Below are 24788 nucleotides of genomic sequence, written 5' to 3' on the forward strand. Positions count from 1 at the left end.
TGGGAGCTAAAAAAAGTGGATCTCATGAAGGTAGAGAGTAGATTGGTAGTTACTAGAGGTTAGAAAGATTGCTGGGAGGAGCAGATGAAGAGAGGTTACCTTATGGGTAAACAAATATAGTTTGACAGAAAAAAATAAGATCTAGTATTTGATAAATCAGTAGGTTGACTATATTTTACAATCATCTATTGCATATTTTAAAATAGCTAGAAGAGATTAATTTGAAGTTTTCTAGCATAAAGAAAATACAAATATTTATAATTATATGAATGCGTCCAATTATCACATGTATCCCTAAATATGTAACATCTATTATATATCAATAAAAATAAGGTAAAATTTTAAAAGTTGCCAGCATATGTATCCATGTCACATACTGAGGACATAATACCCCAAATTTCAAGTTATTTAAATTTAAGTACCTTTCATATTTACTTCTTTTTTTTTTTTTTTTTTTTTGAGACGGAGTCTCACTCTGTCACCCAGGCTGGAGTACAGTGGCACAATCTCGGCTCACTTCAAGCTCTGCCTTCTGGGTTCATGCCACTCTCCTGCCTCAGCCTCCCAAGTAGCTGGGACTACAGGCACACACCACCACGCCTGGCTAATTTTTTGTATTTTTAGTAGAGACGGGGTTTCACCATGTTAGCCAGGATGGTCTCGATTTCCTGACCTCGTGATCCGCCTGCCTTGGCCTCCCAAAGTGCTGGGATTACAGGCATGAGCCACCGTGCTCGGCCCATATTTACTTCTTATGACTAATTGCCTCAATCAAGTCATACTACCAAAAAAAAAAAAGAAAAAAAAAAACTACCTTTGCCAATGATAGTTTAGATTAGACCCTATTTTGGAATAACTATTCATTTTCACTATGGCCAGTTGCTTGGTATTTGGCCTTAATGAAGAATTACAGGTGAAATCCAACTCCATGATTTAGTAGATGTGGAAATTGAAACCTATGAGTAGAGTTAAGTAAACTAGTCAAGGTCACATAACTGAAAAATGGCAAATCAAGCTTTTCTTTGTCCAAATATAGTATATTTTTTATTATATCACATAAAATTATGAATCAGCTATACAAATAGAAAGTAATCACCATAAAAGCTAGTCTTTTTGCTTTAAGTAAACTGTGCACTGGTGTAGTGTTTTCAGTTTATACATAGAGTCATCATTAATTTGCTGATTGTAATGATACTTCAGTGACACTGTTGAGGACATTGTTAATTTCATAACAGTAGCAAAATGAAACCCTTAGAAAAACACATTTTCTATATGTTGCTGTATATATAATGTTATAGACTGCATATAGTAAATATTTACATTCCATCCAATAAGCAGTAATTTTACATATAACACAGGGTCTCCCATGAAGAAGAAATTGCACTTATCCTGCTTTACCTTCTCATTCTTTGCCTCTCCTAATATTAAGTAAACTGGTAAACTAAAAGGCAAGTTTGTTATCAAAGGATACATGATTTTTAGCTTAATGTCAAGTAAGATCTTTCAAAATATAATTCTTTAGTACATTTGGAGAAGCAAAATAAAATAGTTTGTTATATTACTTATAGAATTCGTTTTATTAACTTGATAAAATGTACAAATTATGAAAACAATGAAATAAATTTAAAAGCACATAAATCATGAGATTCCATTACTTATAAGGACAACTGGATGCCAGAAGTTTTAATCAGTTAACAAATGGTGTGAACCTATAAAACTCACAGCATATGAAAGTTTCTAAACTTAGATTTGACTACAGAATCTCATTCAGAGGAAGCCTCACCAGGGACTGGTGTTCCCAGACAAACACTTTGAGAAATACGTTATTAGATATTGTTCAGAGGATTATAGCTATGCAGAAGTAAGATTACACTCAGTTTGTATTTGAACTTAATATCTAGATGCAGAGACAAGATATACACACATTAAATAAAATAACATTAGATAATCATGCAAAATATATCAAGGCAGTATATACTGTATTTCATAAAAATCATAAAATTAAAAATGCTAGGAGCTTAAAACTGCGAGAAAGTGGTCAAAGAACATTTTGTAATAGTCTTAATAATAATTTAGAAACTAAAATGATGAGCATTACATCTTATGCACTCTGTCTATAATTTTAGTACCTGTCGTTGGGTGAATAAAAATCATACCATTAATAAAATGCTTACAAAAATTAGCTGGTCATGGTGGCGGGCGCCTGTAATCCCAGCTACTCGGGAGGCTGAGGCAGGAGAATCACCTGAACCCAGGAGGCAAAGGTTGGAGTGAGCCAAGATTGTGCCATTGCACTCCAGCCTGGGTGACAAGAGCAAAACTCCATCTCAAATAATAAATAAATAAATAAATAAATAAATAAATAAATAAATAAAATGCCAAAGATTTAACATATTTTCTTTTTATTCTCCCACAACTCCATGATGCATATGTTGTTTTCTCCATTTTATAAACTTAAGTCCCAGCAGTTAAAACATACCTACCTATGAACTTAATACCAGTGAACTATATACTTGAAAATAGTTGACAGTAAATACAATGCGTATTTTCCCACAGCAAAGAAATAAAAAGAACAAACAATGCTTTTTCAAGCAAAATCAATTACAATGCACTGTAGCTTTTATATAATATATAGAAGTAAAATGAATGTATCAATGACTCAAACAAGGTGAAGGGGGATGTAATAATATTCTTGTAAGTTTTTCTATTATGCTTGAAATCCTAAAGTTACATAATGTTATTTTAGGTTAAACTGTGATAAGATATAATATTTTAAATACTAGAAAAAAAATATAATTATAGTTAATAAGATAATATACAAAATGAAATATAGATATATACTCAGCCCCAAAGAAAGCAATACAAGAAGGGTAAAGGAACAAAATGAGATTGGACAAAAAGAAAAGTAATGGAAAGATGGTAAATTTACATTCAATAAATACATAATGAAATAATTTAAACTTTCTATTATAAAGCAGAGATTGTCAGACTGTACAATAAGTAAAATAAATCTACTTTATACATAAAGGTGTAGATAGATTACAGATGAAAAGATGAAAATAAAACCACTATAGAAACACTAATCAAACTACATTGGGATGGCTATATTAAGATTAGAAAAAAATATATTTCAGAAAAGGAAATATCACCAACGATTAAAAGAACATTTTACAATGACAAAGTAAAGGTATAATGATTCTAACTGTGCATGCACTTACTAACATAGATTTAAAGTACTTGAAGCAAGAAATGATACAGATAAAAGGAAAAAGTAGGGAAACCCAGAATGATAGTTGAAGTTTTCAAGATTCCTTTCTCAGTATTGACACGACAATAGACAAAATCAATAACAACAGAAAAGACATAAACCAAAGTATCAATCAACTTAACATAATTGACATTTATAAATATTTCACTTAACAACAAAGAGTATACATTTTACATGCATATAGAATATACAAAAATACAGATAACTTGTTGGTCCATAAAACAAATTAAAATACATTTAACATAATTGGTATTATTTTCAGTATGTTCTCTGAATACACTTAAACTATCAACTAGTAAGAGAAAGAAAATTCTATAACATGAAATAAAACTATATATTTTAAACAACTCATGTTGAAAATAAATCACAAGGGAAATAAGAAAATAAGATCACCTATAATAAATAAAAATGCAACAAAACAAAATTTGTTAAATGCAGCTAAAATCGTTCATTGAGATATATTTATAGTATTATAAATATTATTTAATTTTTTTTTTTTTTTTTTTTTTGAGACCGAGTCTCACTCTGTCACCCAGACTAGAGTGCAATGGCGCTCACTGCAACCTCCGTCTCCTGGATTCAGGCGATTCTCCTGCCTCAGCCTCCGTAGAAGATGGGATTACAGGTGTGCACCACCATTCCCAGCTAATTTTTGTATTTTTAGTGGATATGGGGTTTCACCATGTTGGCCAGGCTGGTCTTTAACTCCTGACCTCAGGTGATCCACCCGCCTCGGCCTCTCAAAGCGCTGGGATTACATGCGTGAGCCACCATGCCTGGCACTATTTAATTTTTTATTTGTGTAAATTACCTTTAATTTACCTCTGTCAAAGGCAATTTTGTTACATGGATATAGTGCATAGTGGTGAAGTCCGGGCATTAGCCTAATGTTATTTGAATAAAATACATTGTACCCATTAACTAATTTTGCATCCCCTCCCACTCTTCCACCCTTCTGAGTCTCCAGTGTCTATTATTCCAGTCTCTATGTCTATGTGTACACATTATTTATCTCCTACTTACAAGTGCAAGAAAACATCTTATTTGACGTTCTGTTTTTGAGTTGTTACACTTAAGATAAAGGCCTCCATTTCCATAGATGTTGCAGCAAAATATTGTGTTTTTCTTCTTTTTTATGGCTGAACAGTATTCCATTGTACACATATATACATGTATATTGTTTTCTTTATACAATCATCTATTGATGGACATTTAGATTGATTCCCCATCTTTGTTATTGTGGATTATGCTGTGATAAACATGCAAGTGCAGTTATTTTATTTATTTGTTTTTTTCTTGAGACGGAGTCTCACTCTGTCACCCAGGCTGGAGAGCAGTGGTGCCATCTCAGCTCACTGCAACCTCCGCCTCCAGGGTTCAAGTGATTTTCCTACCTCAGCCTTCTGAGTAGATGGGATTACAGGCACGCACCACCACGCCTGGCTAATTTTTTTATTTTTAGTAGACATTGGGTTTCACCATGTTGGTCAGGTTGGTCTCCTACTCCTGACCTCGTGATCCACCTGCCTTGGCCTCCTAAAGTGCTGGGATTACGAACCTGAGTCCCCTCACCTGGCTGCAGTTATCTTCTTGATATAATGATTTCTTTTCCTTTGGATAGATGCTCAGTGATGGGATCGCTGAATCAAATGGTAGTTCAATTTTTAGTTCTTTGAGAAATATTCACACTCTTTTCCATAGAGGTTGTACTAATTTACATTCCCAATGTTTACGGTGTATAAACATTCTCTTTTCTCTGCACCCTCATCAACATGTATTACTTTTTGACTTTTTAATAATGGCCAGCCTGACTGGTATAAGATATCTCATTGTGGTTTTAATTTGCATTTTTTCTCATGATTACTGATGTTAAGTATTTTTTCATATCTTTCTTGGCCATTAGTAAACGATATGGCATAAAGCATTACTACTGGAGAGAGAGATGATAAAGATAGAGAGAGATGGAGATAGAGATGTGTGTGTGTATGTGTGAAAGGGAGAGAGAGAGGAACAGAGAGAGAGACAGAGAGAATAGAGATATTGATCTCTAACAGATGGAGATGTGTGTGTGAAAGAGAAGCACAAGCAGAGAGAGGAGAGATTGGTCTGGATTAAGATCCTACACTGTGCCTCTGCGTGATCTTATATAAATCAAATCCCCTCCCCGAGCATGTTTGCTTGTTAATGACAACGACCTCACCTATTTGTCAGGACAAATTAATGAAAATGCTATTATGCTTTGTAAAGTCATTGGTACATGCAGATTATTACTATCACGAGCATGTATTGATCAGAACAGTAATTTTATAACGATAGGGAAGTATGCTGCTCATTTCCAAGTTTGCTCGCAGATCTATTTTTTGCCTTTCCTTTCTCCATTCTGCTCCATTCTGTGCTTCAGAGGACCGCTGACCCCTAAAATTTATTTTGTCCAAATTTATTTGCCAACTGCACTGTTAGGGGCTAGAGATCAATAGGAATGAAGCCCTTCGCCACCCTCTGGCTTTCTTTCTTTCTCTCAAGTGGCTTCTCTAGAGCTGCTGCATCTCACCTGTGAGTACAGCATGGTCCAGCAGGTTCGCAGGTGAAGGCTGCGCTTTGACTGACACAGCCGGAGAATATTTGGCCACAAGAAGACTAAAACCCAGAAGATAAAATTTACTTTCCCAAAAATAAAGTAAACCCAGTAAGGCTTTTAACTGGAATTTTATTCTTGTCACATATTATTTTGTATTATTTTAAACCTATTATTTATTTTTACATATTACTTTCAAATGTGATTTTAGTGCAGAGACTTTCAAAGAAAAATACAAATACAATCAAAGCTTTCACATTATCTCCACCATTAATGTTTAAGCTTGAAAACTTTGCCTTCCCCAGTATGTTTTATTAAAATTATTATTATACATAAAAATTATTGCCACTCTAGGTAATCCCCAATAGGCATGTTGTTTAGATGCTGAATTTATAATTTGTTTTAATCTCATCAAAGTTTGAAATGCTTTTGCCGTTGTTTTTAATATCTTAAGCATATTATCCTGAAGCTTTATAAAATGCTTGGTTGTCACTTTTTCTTCTGTAAGTAATGATTTAAAAAACATGTTTTTGTACCTAATGTAGCTTTGCCCTTCTGGAAAATAAAAAAAGCCAGAATGGCTCTTAATTTGGATTGTTTCCGGAAAAAAGAAAAAACATACCAAATGCAAATAAATTACTTTAAAATGCAAAGACACATTGGAAACTTTAAAAATATGAGATGCAACATGAAAATAAACAATAGCAACCTCTCTATCAACTGGAACAGAATGTAAAACAATAGCAACCAATTCCAGTCTCCCCAATTAAAATGTGGTGACTTTGAGTAATTCCTGAGTTTCTCTTCCTCCCTTTAGGTCACGTGTTCTTTATAATGGTCAGTCTTGAGTCCCTCATAGAGTTGTTGGTTACTTTATGACATGAGCTGTACTTAAGCCAATGCTGGCTCACATAAGGGCTTAGAATCTATAACTCTAATTTTCCTTCTTAACTAAAACCTTCAAGGCAACTTAATAATGGTCTTTGCTTTACATTAATAAAGAAAATTTTTGGTGTGTCTTTTACACATTAATGTGGGTAATATGAAACAATTTTAACATATTTAAACAGATGTAGAAATTAATGAGACCAGGCACAATGGTGCATGCCTGTAATCCCAGTACTTTAGAAAGCAGAGATGTGAGGGTTGCTTAAGTCCAGGAGTTTGAGACCAGCCTGGGCAATATAGCAAGACCCTGTATCTACAAAATAATCATAAAATTAGCTGGGCATTGTGGTGTGTGCCTGTAGTCTCGGCTACTGGGGAGGCCAAGGTGGGAGGATTGCTTGAGATCAGGATGTTGAATCTACAGTGAGCTGTAATTGCATCACTGTACTCCATCCTAGGTGAAAGAGGGAGTCCCTGTATCAAAAAAAAAAAAAAAAAAAGTGAAAAGAAATGAAACACAGTCACTACTGTGAGCCTTATTTAGCCTTTTATGTACTAATGGACACATCTGAAGAGACATATAGGACATATAGTGTGTAATCTTCTTCAACATTGCTTGACCTTGCAAAATCCAATTCTTTGTAGCATGGGTAAGAAACAATTCACTATACTACACTAACCTTGTTTTACTACACTAACCTCATCATCCTAGTAATGTAGTTACTTAAAAATTATCACTTAAAAGGGACTCAGTATATTCTGAAGAAATTATCATTCTGTGGGATATAAAAATGAGACACGAATAAGGGAAAACTGCTTAATTTATCAGATAATTTATTCACTTTTATATAGTTACATATAGCTATTGAGCACAGATGATATTTCAAGCACAATATTAATCTTTCCAAAGAAAAAAGATGAATGATAAAGGCCTATACCAAGTTCTATATTACAGGAGAAAAATGATAAAATTCGCCCAGAGAAATCTTTCGAAAAAAAGGGACACTTGAGTTTGACCTTTAAGGATAGAAAAAGTTTCCCAAATAATGAAAAGTATCTTGGGCACAGGAAGAAGGCAGAGAAGAATAGAAATGGATTAAATATTTTGAGAATGACAAGTTCTGTGGATGAGAAAGGATTTAAAATATCCTTTACCCACTCGGTAACATTGAGAATATTGAAACAAGGGAGAATTGCAGAAATAATTATAGAAAGAACATGCTGATAGCCAAATAGAAGACACAGTTAAAGAGAAAATCACTGGACACAACTATAATACAGGTTGAGTATCTCTTACTGAAAAGCTTAGGAGCAGAACTGTTTGGGATATTTATTTGAATGTTTGGAATGTTTGGATATATGTAATGAAATATCTTGGAGGTGGGACTCAAGTTTAAACACAAAATTTATTTATGTTTCAGATACACCTTAAACACATAGCCTGAAGGTAATTCTAAATAATATGTTTAATAATTTTGTTCATGAAACAAAGTTTTGACTGCATTTTGACTGTCAAGACTTATCACATGAGGTCAGATGTGGAATTTTCCACTTGTGTTGTCATGTCGGCACTCAAAAATTTTTGGACTGTGGAGCATTTTGTTTGTTGTTAATTTTTTTTTGTTTTTTTTTTGTTTTTTTTTTTTTGAGACGGAGTCTCGCTCTGTCGCCCAGGCTGGAGTGCAGTGGTGCGATCTCAGCTCACTGCAAGCTCCGCCTCCCAGGTTCATGCCATTCTCCTGCCTCAGCCTCCCAAGTAGCTGGGACTACAGGCGCCCGCCACCTCGCCTGGCTAGTTTTTTGTATTTTTTAGTAGAGACGGGGTTTCACTGCGTTAGCCAGGATGGTCTCGATCTCCTGACCTCATGATCCACCCGTCTCGGCCTCCCAAAGTGCTGGGATTACAGGCTTGAGCCACCGCACCCGGCCCCCTTGTGGAGCATTTTGAATTTCAGATTTGTGGATTAGACACTCAACCTATAGCATAAGGCAGAGATTAAACATACTTTAATTCTTTGCATATGTGTATGGATATTGATGTATGCCCAAGGAAGAGATAAGTAAGGCAGCAAATCCTCACTGAACTTTAAAACATGCTGGTTTCCATGTCTCTGTTAAGCATTTGAATCAGCATAGATTTAAATTATATACCTTTCCCTCATAGTTCTCTATCGCGTTTTGCCCTCTGTTTTAACAATCAAAGAATGGCTATTTATTCAGTACCTCTTTCTAATCAGATTTTGTTAGCTGTTTGGAAATATGGCATAACCTAGGGATTTGTCATCTAGATGGAGAAAAGGTATATATACAAAGCATAATTAAAGCTAAGAAGCAATATTTGGAACAGAATTAACTTTTCTTTTTAAAATTGTTTGTTCAGATATTCAACAAAGTATTATGATCTGGGACTTCAGTTCAAACATCCTGATGGAGATCAGATGAAAAAGAACCTTGAAAGCTAAATAGATACAAGTAGCACAGCATATGTAACCCAATGTTACACTCTATGAGCTTTTGTCTCTTGACTTATAAAGAAGATAATACTTACCTTCCCTACAATACCTACAGCATAGCATACAGCATAGCATTGCTATATTATTTAAAATTAAATCTGGTAATTGACATACAAAGGGTTTTTAATAGATCTTTTTACACAGAGGTTATTTTGGGATATTTCTAATATTACAAGCAGAAGGGAAAGACAGGGTTTCAGGGCAAACAAATGGCAATGTGGGCATCAAAGCTAAAGTATTTTCTTCTTAAATTTCTTCTTTCCTCCTTTTTCCCTATTCATTGTGTACAATTCTATGCCAGTCCCGAAGTTAAGTGGTTCCTACCATGGAGAAGACCACAGAATGTGTGCTAGGAAATAAAGCCGGTTGAACATATGGAAGTACTTTATAGGGTAAGTGAGGGAGAATTTACTTTTCCAAGGGGAGAATTTAAAAGACCTCAAACGTGCTTTCCCCGTGAGAACAAGAATATTTTTTTGGTCTGCGGGAGCATTTCCCACTGCCAAGCAGGTATTTGTGATTCTGTGGCTCTTAATCTGCTTGGCACCTTGAGAATGGGAAAACAGGCAGAGCAGAGAGCCCTGCTGTTGGGGAATGACATGAAACTAACGTGGGTTTACTACAGAGTCATAAAGCCATTGGTGCTGCAGGACTTTAGAATTAGCTGAATGCTCTCTTCCTATCTATTGTTCCTGGGTTGCAAATGCCCAGGTATAACAACCTAGTTACAGTACTGATTACAGTGCATTCTCAGAGCCAACCATGTAAGACAGAACGAATGTTGAATCTAGGGTGACTCGGCCCACTTATTGATGGAGTTGTTAAGTGTTTTACACAAGGTCATGGATGATACAGGATCACATCTGCCACCCACTCCTCTCCTAGTTTACTTCCCTTGCTGTCAAGCTGTCCAACTAGAATATTGCCTTGTACAACCATCTTCATTAGAACATCCAATTTCCATACAAACTTGCAATAAAGATTTCAAACTATATTCTCTGTTTATATCTCATGTGTAAACTGGGAACTGTGGTTGTTAATTAAGTCTTACAAAGAATATTTTTAGTAAAAATGATTTTAAAATATGTTATTGGTACACATTCATCACACTTCTATCTGCACCATCTGATTCCAACACTGGCAATCACTGCATCTTGAATGAAGGCAGGTTTTGAGTGTGGTAACACCTCTAAAATTAGCAGAGAGAAGAAACTCACAATATTCAGGAAGAATTTTCTCTTCACATGTCACTTTATATTTTTAGAGGTACATATTTCCTTTTTGACACAAACTAGACATCATGTTTCTTTATAATCCATACTGCATTATAAATCATTTAACGGTTCTCAAAAGATACAGAAATCTTCATTGCTTTGTTTTGGGGAAGGATATTTAATCTCATTATCTTATTTTGGGTGTAGGAGTGGATGAGTTTAAGAATTCATCTCTGGCCGGGCGTGGTGACTCACGCCCGTAATCCTAGCACTTTGGGAGGCCAAGGCGGGCGGATCACGAGGTCAGGAGATCAACACCATCCTGGCTAACACGGTGAAACCCCGTCTCCACTAAAAATACAAAAAAAATTAGCCAGGCATGGAGGCAGGCACCTGTAGTCCCAGCTACTCGGGAGGCTGAGACAGGAGAATGGTGTGAACCTGGGAACGGAAGTTGCAGTGAGCTGAGATTGCGCCACTGCACTCCAGCCTGCAGGACAGAGCAAGACTCCGTCTCAAAAAAAAAAAAAAATTAATTTCTAATGATAACAGTAAGAACACACACAGCTTTAATATTTGAATGAACATTTTATCATCTCAATTCCTACCTTCCAAATACTTATTATTTTCAAGCTTTTCTTTTCTTTTGATTTTTATGTTTTGAGAAAGGGTCCCACTCTGTCATCTGGGCTGGAGTGCAATGGTGCTATCATGGCTTACTGCAGCAGCCTTGACCTCGGGGGCTTAAGCAATTCCCCGACCTCAGCCACCTGAGTAGTTGGGACAGGTGCATACCACCATGCCCAGGTAATTTGTGTATTTTTTGTAGAGCCAGGCTTTCACCATGTTGTCCTGGCGGGTCTTCAACTCCTGGGCTCAAGAGATCCACCCTCCTTGGTCTCCCAAAGTGCTGGGATTATAGGGATAAGTGACCGTGCCTGGCTGGTTAGTTTTTTTGTTTGTTTGTTTGTTTGTTTGTTTGTTTTGTGTGTGTGTGTTTAATACAAGAGTAATATCATTTCAATTATAGCCTTTAAGAGAAGGACGTGATCTTCCAGATTATGATATTAAAGCTCAGAAAGCTTAAATAACTGCTCGAGATCACACCATCAGTTTCTGAAGCCAGCGTGTCTCCATACACCAATGATTCTGTCCATGCTACATCAGCAACTTTGCAATATATTTCAGAAGACTTTTAAATTCTTGGAAATCTCAAATACCAAAATATTTCATCTTTCACAAACATGCCATTTCTGTTACAAACCACAATGGTCTTACAATTATATATAGTTGTCACTAAGACAACTGTCTAGCAATAGTGCTTGAGGGTGGTCAGGAACACTTGCCTGGAATGGGAAGATGAGTGTGCCTGTTTCTTCCTGTTCATTTGTTGTTTTAATGTGACGAGACCCAGGTTTGTCTTAAGCCAAATTTGATTCCCGCGGCTCTCAATCGCTGGTTTGTAAGCTAATTTTAAGCAATGGATTTAAGATCCTTAAATAAGCTGGCAGTTCTTTAGAGAAAAGATTACATCCTCCACAAGTAAATAAATAATGAACTTGAGACTTGATGCTTGCAGGGATTTTCTCGTGTAATAAAATTGCTTTTGTCTTTGTGGTCTTTATACGATGACATCTGGAAAACCCTAGATGACAATTCTAAGAAAAAAGCATAGTTAATAATAGAGTACAAATTAACCCAAGACATGTTCAGTTGGGAGCATATTTTAAATAAATAAAAAATTGAAGTATTTAAACCTTTACATAAATGCTTCAATTACCTTCCCCATTGGTATTTACGCCTGCAGTGACTAGCTCATACATTCACACTGAGTAAGCATTCAATGGATTGTCGTGGTTTTCAGCTATTGTTTATTTTTGTCATGTATCCATTTGTTCAGTTAGCACATATTGAATGTTTACTGTGTGTCAGATCCCTTGCTAATCTGAGAAACCAAGGAATAAAGTAATCTTTGCCTTTTTAGCACTCAGATATTATTGAAAGAAATAGAAACCTACGCAGATACAACTCTGTATAATTTAGCAAATATAATAAGAAAATTATTCACGTAGTGTGTTTAAAGGACTAACATGAGGATGCAAAATCTGGAGTAAAAGAAGAGTTTAAAGAGGTAACCTATATTAAGACCCTTGAAAAATGAGAGAGTTTATTTGATTAGATGTAGACTGATGGGGGACAAGGAAATATATCTCAGGCAAATACTGTTCAAAGAGTGGGATTGAATTAGTGCAAGAAGAAAAAAGGCAAGAAAGGAAGTTGAAGAGAAAGGTAGGTATCAGACCATGAAAAGTCACCTAAGACAAGATAAGGCGTGTGTGTGTGTGTGATATGTATGTGTGTGTTAGTGTGTCTATGTGTGTTTGTGTGAATATGTGTGTCTATATGTGCCTGTGTGTGTGTGTATATATGTGTGTGTATGAATTTAATTTGCAGAAGTGAGTGCAAAATCAAACTTTTTATAAGAAAGACAAATGTGCTACCACTTTGTGGAATACCTAGGAAGGGATAATACTGGAAGCAGGTAGGTCAGTTTGGAAACCATTTTAAGAACGCATATAGGTTCTATGTGACAAACTGATGACTAACCTAATATGCACATAGAAAACGTTGAAAGCTGTCCTTCTAAGATCTGGAACAAGGCAAGAAAGTCTCCTCTTGCTATTTCTATTAAACGCATTCTGGAAATCTTAGAGCAATTAGGCAAGAGGAAAATAAAAGGCATCCAAATTGGAAAGGAAAAAGTTGAATTTAACTGTCTGAAGACCACATCATCTTAAATATAGACAGTCCACTGCACCAAAAAACTGTACAAAGTACAGTCAAGTTGTAGGATAGAAATTCAAGATACAAAAGTCAGTAGCATTTCTATGTGTTAACAGCAAACTCTCTGAAAAACAAAGAAAATTATTTCATTTAAAATAGCTATGAAAAAATACTTTAAAATAAATTCAACCATGAAATGAAACACTGTATACTGAAAACTATAAAACATCAGTGAAAGAAATTGAGGAAAATGGGTTGGACGTGGTGGCTCACACCTGTCATCCCAGCATTTTGTGAAACTGAGGTAGACATATGACTTGAAGCCAGGAGGTCAAGACCAGCCTGGCCAACGCGGGAAAACCCCATCTCTACTAAAAATACAGAAAGTTAGCTGGGCGTGGTGGTGCACGCCTGTAGTCCCAGCTACTTAAGATGCTGAAGCATGAGAATGACTTGAACCGTTGAGGTGGAGGTCGCAGTGAGCTGAGAATATGCCATTGCACTACAGCCTAGGCTACAGAGACAGACTCGGTCTTTTAAAAAAAAAAAGAGAGATAAATTGAGGAAGGTGAAATAAATGGGAATATATCTCATGTTCATGGATTGGAAGAATTAATATAATTAAAATTTCTATACTATGCAAGTGATATACAGATTTGATAATATTCTGTCAAAATTTAAATGGCATTTTTAATAGAAAGAATAAACAATTCTAAAATTCACTTGGAACCACAAAAATACACCAATTAGCCAAAGCAATCTTGAACATAAAAAATAAAGTTGGAGGCATTACACTACCTCACTTTAAAATATACTGCAAAACTATAGTAACCAAAGCAAAACAACATGGTAACGGCATTAAAACAGACACATAAACCAATGGAACAGGATGGAGAGTTCAGAAATAAATCCACAAATTGGCAGCCAACTGATTTTCAACAAAAGAACCAAGAACACACTATTAGAAAAAGATATTCTATTCAATAAATTATGTTAGTAAAGCTGGATATACACATGCAAAAGAATGAAATTAACCCCTTATCTCACACCTTAACTAAAAATGGATTAAAAATTATAAGACTTAAAATTATGAAACTTCTAGAAGAAAACATAGGAAAAACAGCTCTATGATATGGGTCTGGGCAATTATTTTATCTTATTTTTGATATGACTCCATTATTGAATAAATATTCTTATCCACAAAGTCTTCAGGCCACTTACTTTTCATGGTTTCTAACTGAAAGAGTTTCATCTTTCTGATGTCACAAGTCTTATGCTTTGTGCAATTTAACTTAAAATAACTCCATGAATAAGCTTTTTCTGTTGTATATCTGAGATCTTTGTCAAAATCCTTCTTCGAATGAATGTATTTCTTTCTAGGACGATATTAGTCTTCTTTATGCCTGCACTTTTTGCTCCCTAATTATATCTGTAGTTCACCTGAAATAATTACTCAGCTTTTTGGGAATTTAAAACCCTCGGGAGTTAGGAGTTGGCCTGTGTATGCAGTCCACTTTGTCAGCTCCTGCTGCCATGGCTCCCTGCCTAAGACAGTCACTTGTGCAGCACTTAGTCAATGCCAAACCCATTTTGTCCTTACAATGATCTCTTTAGATCAGCCATTCTAGTTTCTGAGCCAGGTTGTCTTATGCATTTGCTTTAATAGTTTTCTAAGAGGGCTGATCCAAGTGATCACATTAGGAAGTATGAGGGGACAATTTTCATAAAGCCTGTGGGGTGTGAGAGGAGTACCAGCTGTGCCTATGGACCACCAGGCACTGGGTGCTGACTCTGCAGCCGCCTAGATGTGGGAGCTTAGATGAGCACATATCCTTTCATGCCTCCATTTCCATATTCATTAATGGAGATAACAAAATCTCTAAAGAGCCCAGTGTCATATTGTTTTCATTCAGTTTTTATCTTCAATAAAGTAGAAAGAATATATATATGTGTGTGTGTGTATATATACATATACATATACACATACATCTATATGTGTTTATGCACATATGCACATTTAAATGTATATATGTATACGTGTGTGTAACCTCAAAAATTTACAATGTACACTAAATTCATATGTATGAATAAATTTGTATTTATATTTATATATAAATTTAGCACAGAACATAGCACAGGATAGCCATTTTAATTATAATTTTAATAGTAGTGATTTTCATGCTATACTGGCATTTAAATGACATATGAAAGAGATGTCTGTTAATTCTGGTTGTTACTAATGATTTTCACTGTTCCAAGAATGCACACTTCAAACTGATTTTTAAAATTAGTTATATTGCCGGGGAATTTTACCACCATACCTTGTTCCTAAGAGCACTAGGACCAAGGGGTCATGCAGAGTGACGGTGGTGCCTACAACTTGACATCCAGACCACACATTTCCACATATAAATAGTGCAGAAAATTCTGTTGCTTTTTGACCATGTTTTGCTGTTGCATCTTTTCCTTGGAAAGGTTTTTGAATGTCTTGCACATATTTCTGCTTTTAAATATGCAAAGGTAATCCAAAAGGATGGGGAGTTTTAAAAATGAAGTGCCCAAATGGCAATCCCTTTTTTTCTGGCTTCTTGGTAGGCGGATGCACAGGTGGAAGGAGAAACATGGCCACTCAGACCCTTGAAGAAGAGCATGACATGTGAAATCAGGTACTGCACCATTTCTCATGTGAAAGCGCTAGGTTGGCAGCATATTAGCTGAAAATTAAAATTAATCTGTTATGAAGAGTTGGCCATGAAGTTAGTTCATTTGTAACGTGTATTTGATGCCTCTACCCTTTTTTAAAAATAGTTAAAATTCAACTCAGTAGCCTCACAAGTAAAATGTGTAGAACTAGTTCCCACTGGCTTTGTAGTGACCTAGAAATTCTAAACCAAATAAAGCAAAGTGGAGCATGAAGAATGGGTCTGACATGTTGTTATGAATTTTCAATCTTAGAAAATTTAAGCAAAGTCTTAAAAAATATCTTTCCATAGAGTAAAGTAATTCTACAAGCCTTTTAACTGCATGACAGTGAGAAACATTTAGAAAATACATCTCTCAAAAAATAAAACAAATATGGATATTTATTTTGCCTTTTTCAGTCATTAGCACAAAAGGCAGCTATGTTGGAAGCTGACAAGGAAACAATTATTCACAGCAGAACAAGGAAGAAAAAGCACTATTTATAAACACATAGAATACATGTTATATAAATAGATGTAAGCAGTCAAGTATCTTCGCTTAAAAAGGTACACTTGCAAATATACATTTGTGTGTCTTAAAATTTCATGTCCAGATACAAAAGGACGGTGAACACAGTCATGAACTCCAAACCCGTCTGCCCCTCCTTGGAGCTGCAGGGCTCTTGAGCAGTGACTGACAGTTCCTGTCAAGATTATCCCACTTGGGACAGAGGGCACAATACGCAAACTAGATGAAGAGGAAGTGCAAGCCGAAGACGATAGTACATAAAGACCTGATGAAGAAGAGAGAGAAGAAACAGAGAACAACCTGAGGGGGAAAATACATTTTCACAAAGGAGGTCTTGACATGTCACAAAAGTGTAATGGTCAGCAGATCCTTCATCTGTTACTCCCTCTGGAAGTTTAACCAACAGAAAAGCCAACACTCAACCACGCTGCACCCCACTGATACCAGTAATCCCCAGTGATCTATACTGGGGCAACTGGCTCTTAGTCAATCCTATCTAATCCTATCATTATGTGCAGAAGCAATACAGGAATATGTATTTCTAGCCTATTGGGCTGTTTTAAATTATAGATGGGCTACCTTTGTTTTCAGTCAAAACTCACATTTGCGTTTTTACATGTTATGCTTAGAAATCTTGGTGAGCAGGTCCGGTGTGGTGGCTCATGCCTGTAATCCCAGCACTTCGGGAGGTCGAGGCAGGCGGATCACGAGGTCAGGAGATCGAGACCAAACTGGCTAACACAGTGAAACCCCGACTCTACTAAAAATACAAAAAATTAACTGAGCGTGGTGGTGGGCGCCTGTAGTCCCAGCTACTCAGGAGGCTGAGGCAGGAGAATGGCGTGAACCTGGGAGGCAAAGGTGTGAACCTGGGAACCTGAGCCGAGATCGCGCCACTGCACTCCAGCCTGGGCAACAGAGCGAGACTCCATCTCAAAAAAAAAAATCCTCAGTGAGCAAAGGGCTGGTGGGATTCAGACTACAGTCTGAACTACTTGATCTTGATTCTGTATGATTAAATTAGGCATGGAAACTAGAGGTCTTCATTTTTTGGAGGGATAGCCACTTATCAGGAATCAGGACCAGGGGAGAGCATTTCCTTCTCCTCCTATCTTCCCAGGAAAGAGCATTTTATGAATCTGTTACCAGTAATTCCTCTTCTACAACTAGTCTATTCTCCCAAATACATACAATAATCTAACACAGTAGCCCAATTTTTGTGTTTGTAAAACATTATAGCAATAACTATAGTCAAAAAAAAAAAGACCCCCCAAGAAACTTCTGTCTCAGTATGTTTAAGAGTTTCTCCAACATTCGGAGCAATTAAAAACTGGAAATGATTTGGTTGGACAGACATCACTGCTACGTAATTAATGGTATTTGTGAAGAAGTCTGATTGGCAGGGGTTAATTAATTAGGAAAATATTATCTTCATTGTTCTAATTTCTATTAGCATTCTGAATTATTCTAACTACACTTTTAATGTTAATCCTTGCAAAAAACATTTTTTCAGTTGTTTGACCTGAGTGGAATGACTTTCTCCAGTCTCTATTCCATTCATGCAATCCCAGGGAGCCCTCCCACCTATATAGTGACAGGTGAACACAGTTAGGCTGAAGGATGTGCTTGTCATCTTCTGAAGATTAGAACAGATGAATTTAGATGAGAAGCTCCCATATGTTTGTGACAATCAAAGTATACCATGTTCTTGTCAGTTGACATCTCTTCCCATTTCTAGCCGGAACTCCATGGATCATTCTCTCGCCTACTTGATTTCTGTTCCTCTCTTTCATAGCATCTTCCCCATTGTCTCCCTCTTCTCAAGCTCTGGATAGACTCTCTGTTCTTAAATTCAGGAAACTGGATACACTGTAAAGATATCAAACAAAGCATTTTAAATTTGACTATGAACAAAAATTTCTAGGAGAGTTTTTCTAAAAAAGAAATGAGCTAATTCCATCTGCTTATGCCCTCATGGCGACTACTCTGACATCCCAAGATGCTTCCCTGTGGCACCTGTTCTCTTCCTCAAGTGAGAATTTTATGTGAGTCTTTATCTTATTGACCTGGGAACTGAAATGTGAATTTCCAAGCGCTTCTTATCTTTTCTACCACTAAAGTCATAAGCCAGAAAGAGGCCTGATGGTCCGCCAGATGCTCCTCAATATTTGGGGTGAGACTCTACATTAAAGCATTCCCATGACATTGGTATCACTTCCCCTAGTTCAGTTGTATAACTTCCACTTGTAAAGATAATCTCAGTAATTTTTTCTTTCCTAAATTTTGCTCGGTCCCATGCCTCTCAGGACGCCATCCTTCAATAGTGCATTGGTGACTCTTGGTTCCAACTTCCCAATCTTCAAACTATGTTGTATGTGAGTGCATTTCCATATTGTACATTCAGAAAAAAATATTTAAATTGCCTTGGTCTGTCAGAAAAATTAAATATTCATTTTTCTACTTATCTGTTAACCCTCTACTAGAAAATGTGCCCCCAAAATGACAGCTGACCATTAACTTTTAATGTCTTTCATTACAAAAACCTTTGGTCTGGGTGAATTCAAATGGGAGATTAAGTTTAATGTTATTATAGTAGAATGAATCACTTATTTCAATATTGGTCTTATTTTCAAAATGGTCAGTGCTTTTATCTATGAACACTTTAGAAAAATTCTTCTAGTTTCATGAGAAAGATTAAATAACTTATGTTTATTCTTCATTTTATTAACATTATCAATTTAATATGAGAGACTGATTTATTGAGAACTTTCCCAAAACTGAGAGTAAAAGAGCCTAAGAAACACAGATATGGATATATCTAATAAAATGAAAGATAAAAGCATTGACACATTCCGATCATCTAGTTTTATTTAAAAAAACATTACTTTAAGGGACACATTTATTTATTTTTGAAAAATACTTATATTAGAACTTCAGACACATTTAAGTAAACTTACAAAGGCCAGTGAATAAATGCATTAGGTGGCATTCTGTATATCTAGATATTTTTAAATTTATATTCTTACTAATTCCATTGCATAGTATTCTGAAGATAAACTCTGAAATACTAAATCCAAAAGAAGTTATTCAAAATCAAATTATATTTATAAATACACTTTTGAGGAAAGTTTTTTGATTAGTAAATATTCTTTTAATTTTTATCTAAACATACACCTAGATATTATAAATTAGAAAATATCTTTTAAAATAAGAAACAAAGTTTAGGTGGTAATCGTGCATAAGGGAGAGAGATATTGCTATTCACCTATCAGAATACTTACAAAAATATTAGAAATTATAGTAGCAAAGACTTTTATTTCAATGTATTTATTATGATGAAACTTTAGCCGAAAATAAAGAAAATTGTTATGTATTTTAAACAAGGCAGATATATTAGCTATATAAGTCTCTCAACTTTATATATAAACAAGAGCTGTGAATAAGATTATGTGAAATACAGAACATGCAAGTTTTCAAGGTCACTGGAGTAATTCAGTGCTACATGGGATTAGTCTTTTTAAGAAGGCATTTCACAGTTCCTAAGAGTCCCAGAGCTAACTAATCCAAACTTCGAATGCTCTCATTTCACTTGTTTTCAGACGTAATAATAGACCCTAAGTTGGAAATAGGCTGTTTACAGTAAAATAGCAATACAAAAGTGTGCCAATGTGTTGTAAATTATTAATGGATTGTAGAGGCATAAATTGCTTTAAGTTTTGATAAGGAACATAATTTAAAGCTGTATTTGTATATGGTTATCCAAAAATAAGTCATTTTATGGAAAGGAAGAGAAGCTATTTTCTAAACAAAGGTCAATTATGAGTCTATTCTTCTTTGGTTAGGCAATAAATATACCTGTCATTCCATTGCCTGAATAAAAAGCTGCTCCGAGTCTAGGTTAGTTTTAATCATTGTTGTCTAATTTCCCATCTTGGTTGGCAGACGTTGAAGAAAGCTAAATCAAGACTTTGGGAAGAATTTCCAACTTCTTATTACCAACAAATTTCTTCATTATTATTTCCTCCAACTCTGCTTTCCTTTATATATACCATATTCGTGAGATTCTCTGTATAGCAGACATCTGTGAGGAACGAATGGCATGCTGTTATGGAATTAGTCTGGCCTTTATAATGTGTTAGAGGCGAACTTGACTTCTCACTTGAACTTTTGATGGCTTGGTGACTTTAATCAAGTTAATTAATCTAATGAATCTTCAGATCCATCCACTGCTGCTTTGTAAGCTTATGGCGACAAATGTAGTAGAGGAAATGATGGTCTCAAAATTACATAGGAGGTGGCTGCTATGGTGAGCTGCCAACTTTTATTGTTTGCTTTCCTCCTTTCAATTTATATATTTAAGCAAACCTAAAATTCTATTTAGTATATTTCTAGTGTGAACGGTAATTTTTTCCATTCCAGAAACAACAAAGAAGTTGCATATATTAATTACATCTGGTTGCCTTACCACAGAAAAACCTTCCTATTTCAGTTATTTGTAAATTATTGTTTCAAATACAAATTTTTTATAAATACAACTTTTGTTAGTAGTAGTTAAAAAACTCCTATACTTATGTAATGTTCACTCACAGGCCAGGTTCAAGGTAAGCCTTCAGGAAGTGCATGGCCATTTTCTTACTACCTTTAACAAATCCATGGAACCTAAATTAGAGACTCATATTCTAGATGAAATGACATCTTTTAGTGCATATAGTACAAGTATGTAGTCTCTTTGCTGTTTACCTGAGCTATGTATTTTCCTCAGAATCTAAGTATGAGAAGAGTTCTGACCACCTTCATTTTCACCCTACTCTCTTGAGAAAGGACAGTAAATAAAAAAGCAAGACAAAGGGAAAAAGCAAGGAAACAGAAAAAAAAAAAAAAGAAAAAAGGTGTTATTCTCTTGATGCAGAAAGAAGAAGAAATGAAAACAGCCTCAGAGACCCTGTGTTAGTACTGCATTTAATTCCAAAGACAGATTGGTATTTGCTTTGAAAACATACTTATTTTACCCACAAGTATTAATGATGCAGAAGTCATAGCATCAAAAGATATTAAAATTATTGGATTCTGTATAAATATTAACCAAATTATACTGCTATGACAACCAAAAATATAGCATTGCCTAATGTATCTTAATATTCTTGCTTATATAATGTTGAAGTATTCATCTGGTTTTATACTACTAAATATGACAACATTTTAGATAAGTGCACAACTATCCTTTAGTCTCAATTATTAGATATTATATTTGATTGAGAATTCGACTTTTGTTTCATGCATTAAGTAAACTCTAATAAAATACATACAAAATTTATATTCCATAAACTACAAAACACTGATGGAAAAAAAATCACAGGTGACTTAAATTGCTAGACATATTATATTTATATTCATGATTGGTAGATATAGTAATTATGTTAATTCTTCCCAACTTGATCTATAGACATAATGCAAAATGATCAAGACTTTTTTTAGATATAGATAAGGTGATTCCAAAATTCGTATATGTGGTAGGCTAAAAAATGGTCCCTCAGCAAATATCCATGGCCTAATTTCTGGAATGTAGAAATGTTACTATATGTAGAAAAAAAATGGAGGAATGTCATCTTACAAATGAGATTAAATTAAGGATTTTGAGATGGAGAGATTATTCTGGATTATCCAGGTGTTTCCTAAATGCAACCATAGGTGTCCTGATAAATGGGAACAGACAGATATTTGACATTGACTCACAGAGAACAAGATGATGTCAGAGAGATTTGATGGTGTTGGCCTTCAACATGGGAGTGATACAGCCAACCAAAGAAGGACAGCATCCACCAGCTGGTGGAGGAAGGGAAGAAGGGATTCTCCCCTACAGCCCTGGATGGAGTATAACCCCGCCTGCACCTTGATTTTGGATGATACTGATTCCAGATTCCTGGCTTCCAGAATTGTAGGAGAATAGATTTATGCTACTTTAAGCTACTCAATATGTGATATTTTGTATGGCAGTCCCAGAAAACTAGTAGAATATATGAATGCAAAGGAACTCGATAGCCAACGCAAGTATGAAAAACAAAAACGTTGTATGTTTAATAACTTCCCTTCTTTAAATAACATTGCTAAAATAAGAGCTATTATGAAAAAATATTTACAAAACATATTTGATAAAGCACTTGCATCCAGATTATATGAAAAACTTTCAAAACTAAATAATGAGAAGATAACCCCTTTGAATGGTAAAAATACATAAATAATCTACCAAAGAATTATGTAGATTTTGTATAAGCACAGAAAAAAATATGCTCAATTTCTCAGGGTTGTGATCTATCTTTATTCTAATTTATGGAAAATATTTTCTTGCTTAATTTTTATTACATAATGATGCTATTTGATATGGAATAATTATCCATTATAAGATCATTAGGCATCATAATTATGATGAGATATCATACCCAAACTATAGAACAGCTAAAATACTGACAGTACTAAGTGGAGATAAGGATACACAGAAACTGAAACTCTCATTCACTGGTTCTTGGAACAGGAAATAATACAACTATGTTAGAAAGTGTTTGGGCAGTTTCTAATAAACTTAAACATGCACCATAAAACTCAGTCCACTTACATATATTTATGCAAGGGAATGAAAAATATATGTCCATAAAAAGACCTCTACATGAATATTGACAGCAGCTTTAGTCAGAGTCACACAAATACCCCCCAACCCTTACTACACACACACAAACACACACACACACCATGAGACTATCTTCATACCTCTCATGGTTTGAATGAAGTAATTCATTGTCTCCATACTTACTTGGCAATGAAAAGAGGTCCACTACTGATACATGCACAGCATTAATTTTCAAGACCTGGATACTAAGTGAAAAAAGCGAGAAACAAAATGTAAAAAATTACAAACACTGATTGAATGTATATGGAATTCTGGAAAAGGCATAACTATTAGGATCAGAATCAGCTTAGTTATACTTAGGGAATGGGATATGATGTAATGGTTGTCTGTAAAGGAACAAAAGGGAAGTTTTTGAGGTACTAATAAAAATACTCAATTTCTTGATTGTGGTGGTATTTTCATTGCTTTATATATTTGTCACAATTCACAGAACTAACCCTAAAAGAATGCACTTTTGTGTATGTAAATCTTATAAACCTGACCAAAAAAACCCCTTGAAATGCGTACAAATATTTACATAATAAGGGACAAATACTGGGTTTTAAAAGATGTATACATTAATATGTGTATTTGTGTGTTTGATGTCTATCTGATTGACAGTAATTCATTTTCTATTTGAAAACACAAACAAGGTAGAGAAAAAGTGCCTTATTTTAGGCAATATGCTAAGCTGGTATTTGGCAGCAGTACCACATAAAGTTGGCATGCCTTTGCCTGGGCATTTGACGTTGTGAATATTTAGTACCTTAGTTGTTACTGATGTTTCCTTAATATCTAAATTATTTCATGGCATAAACTGAAAGTATATTTGAAAGAAGACTTAATCTTCTAAGAATTCCAGTTGCCTCCTGATCCCAAGCCACTGGGATTTATTGAGATTTAGTAACTTGGACAGCATCTTAGAGCTTCAAATGGGTGGTACAAGGAATCAAACTAACTTCTTTGCTCTTAAGTCTGGAGCTGTTATGATAATGTCAGGACTTCCTTTTGCCTATATTGTATGGTTTGGTGTTGGCTCTCTGCAGTAAGTTGATTTAGGATGACTGAGGCTAAAATTTCTCAGGCTTGTGACAGAAAAAAGTCTCAATTCTAGTTTATGAAAAATATCTTCTTGCTTAATTTTTATTGTATAATAATGCTATTTGATATGGAATAATTATCAATTATAATGAAGCTCAAAGACAAATGCAGCTCATATCCCACTCTCCTAAAGATCATTTATTAATGATTTGGAATTTATTTGTTCATATTCTTAAATGTGTATGTTTTTGGAAACTGGAAGTTTATTAAAGCTGTCTATTACTACTTTTATTGAACAATTACCATGACCTTACTTTCCACGTTAATAAATATGGATTTTTAAAATAGATTTAGGGGGTACAAGTGCAGATTTATTACATGGACATATCGCATAAGTCTGGGATTTTGACAATACATGCTTGCCAAATGTAGAATGTTCATAAGGAAATGTATGATTCCATAAATATTTTCAAAGGGCACATAGATTTTTCCTTAAGATCGTAAACAATTCGATGAACAATTAGAATTCAAAATAGTAATAACAAATCACATATGCTAGAATAAAAAATCATGAAGTACAATGTAAATGACATATCTGTGGAAAACTGATGGAAGAAATCAAAAGACCTAAATA

At 35.0% G+C, this 24788-nt stretch overlaps 1 protein-coding gene and 1 long non-coding RNA gene across 3 annotated transcripts in view; one reads left to right on the top strand and one right to left on the bottom strand.

The window, feature by feature from the left end:
- LRATD1 (LRAT domain containing 1) overlaps positions 1-24788 on the bottom strand; it is a 912369-nt gene that overhangs the window by 681625 nt on the left and 205956 nt on the right. The window lies entirely within an intron of this gene.
- Positions 1-24788, top strand: part of LOC126933860 (uncharacterized) — a 281689-nt gene that overhangs the window by 164275 nt on the left and 92626 nt on the right. Inside the window, exons 3-5 of one of the 2 annotated variants that reach the window (XR_007718748.1) lie at positions 9546-9636; positions 15838-15908; positions 16538-17123. The exons of the other annotated variant lie outside the window; for it this stretch is intronic. This is a non-coding gene — a long non-coding RNA (uncharacterized LOC126933860). Of the gene's footprint in view, positions 1-9545; positions 9637-15837; positions 15909-16537; positions 17124-24788 lie in introns of those variants that run through there. 2 annotated transcript variants of the gene reach the window in all.

This window comes from Macaca thibetana, chromosome 13, assembly GCF_024542745.1.
Source record: "Macaca thibetana thibetana isolate TM-01 chromosome 13, ASM2454274v1, whole genome shotgun sequence".
NCBI lineage: Eukaryota > Metazoa > Chordata > Mammalia > Primates > Cercopithecidae > Macaca > Macaca thibetana.